The sequence below is a fragment of the Colobus angolensis genome, unplaced genomic scaffold (assembly GCF_000951035.1).
Source record: "Colobus angolensis palliatus isolate OR3802 unplaced genomic scaffold, Cang.pa_1.0 Scaffold39, whole genome shotgun sequence".
In the NCBI taxonomy this organism is placed as follows: Eukaryota; Metazoa; Chordata; class Mammalia; order Primates; family Cercopithecidae; genus Colobus; species Colobus angolensis.
The window spans coordinates 3,731,460-3,733,196 of NW_012117265.1; the positions used below are offsets into that span (position 1 = coordinate 3,731,460).

The 1,737-nt window shown below is 53.9% G+C and overlaps 1 protein-coding gene across 1 annotated transcript in view; it reads left to right on the forward strand.

Moving 5' to 3' along the window:
• The first annotated feature begins 287 nt into the window (after nucleotides 1–287).
• The window catches only part of ZNF846 (zinc finger protein 846), a 16,565-nt gene continuing 15,115 nt past the window's right edge, over nucleotides 288–1,737 (forward strand). The window contains 1 exon segment of the mRNA XM_011954892.1: nucleotides 288–730. The gene's annotated coding sequence lies outside the window, so the exon portion shown is untranslated.

Consider the following 1,737-nt stretch of genomic DNA (forward strand, 5'->3'; position numbering starts at 1 on the left):
CCTCCACTCAAGCCCCGCTCCCTGCGCCGGTCCCCGACTCCAACCCGGCCTTTGGCTCTGGGTTTCCTGGTTCAGCGTCGTTCCCAATATCGACAGATTGATCTGGATCCTGGTCCACCCCGGATGCGAGAAAACGGGACTTTTCTGTCCGCCTGTCGAAGAGGCTGCCCGAGCTCTTCCCTGCGCTTCACATCATCCTCATTCCAAAGCCGTTGGGGTTCCGCCCCCTTACGCTTAAGGCGGTGCGCAACCGGAAGCGGAAGTGCGAGCGGTGCGCCGCCATAATAATTCAGCGCTCTCCAGCCGCTTTCTAGCTGGGTTTTCAGTTCAGCCGGCGCTCATGCTCAACCTAGGCAGGGCCGGGCAGGAGGGCCTAGCGGGAGGTGGAGTGAGGGTCGGAGAGCGCCACCCCGGGCTTCGGCTAGGTCTGAGACGCGCCGGCCTAACGTGGCTGCTCCGGGGAAGCGGCGCCTCCTCCCAACCAGGACCAGGAGGCGGGGGTTCTCCCCGCCGCCTCCTTGGGGCGCCTCTTCCCGCTGCGCCCGCACCAGTCTGGTCCTGGCCCGGGGTCCACGGTGGAGGCGTGTTTTTTTCTCCAACCACCGCGCCCCCTCTGTTTAAAATCGGCCAATCTTTTTGTCCTTTCTCCAGAGGGAAAAGCATCTCCGCTGTTCTGGAAAAGGGACCCAGCGTCCTCTTGTCACCGACCGGGCGATTGCCGTGCGTTACGGTGAGCCCTGGAGGGAGGAGATGCTCTGGCTGTCGGGGCGGGGGCGGGGGCGGGCACCGCTTATTGAAATTTAAGAAATTGCTCAGCAGTTAAATGCTTTTTCAAGTGTGCAGGAGTTGTAGGTTTATAGAAATAAAAGCAAATATTGCCACAGTTATAAAGCAAAATATCAATACCCCGCTGGTTTTGAGATCAAAAGCAGCTGAACTTCCTAGGTCCGTACCTCCCAAAGAGCTTCAAAACGGAGGGGCTTCCAGGAAGTAGGATGCAGCCTTCATTATGCCAGTATCAGAAGTTACAGTTGTATTAACTGTGAGAGAGACATGTTTTGTTTCGGTGTTTTTCCCCTCGTGTGTGTGTGTATAGTAACTGGGATTACAGGCGTGTGCCACCGCGCGTGGCTAATTTTGTATTTTTAGTAGAGACGGGGTTTCACCATGTTGGTCCGGCTGTTCTCAAACTCCTGACCTCGTGATCCACCTGCCTCGGACTCCCAAAGTGCTGGAATTACAGGTATGAGCCAGCGCGCCTGGCCTTCCCCCTTGTATATTATTTATTTATTTATGTTTTAAAGACAGGGTCTTGGTTTGCTGCCCAGGCTATCTGTAGATTGAATATTCTAAACCAAAGAAAATGTGAAAGGCCAGAATATTGAACACCTATTATATATTCTTGTTGAAGACTGACCATTTGTTAATATTTTGCATATTTTCTGTTTCTTTGCATCTCTTGTGTAGATAAATGTGTTTTGGCCGGGCGCAGTGACTTGGGCCTGTAATCCCAGCACTTTGGGAGGCCCAGGTGGGCGGATCACCTGAGGTCGGGAGTTCCAGACCAGCCTGAATAACATGGAGAAACCCTGTCTCTACTAAAAATACAAAATTAGCCGGGCATGGTGGCATATGCCTGTAATCTTAGCTACTCGGGAGGCTGAGGCAGGAGAATCGCTTGAACCTGGGAGGCAGAGGTTGTGGTGAGCCGAGATGGTGCCACTGCACTCCAGCCTG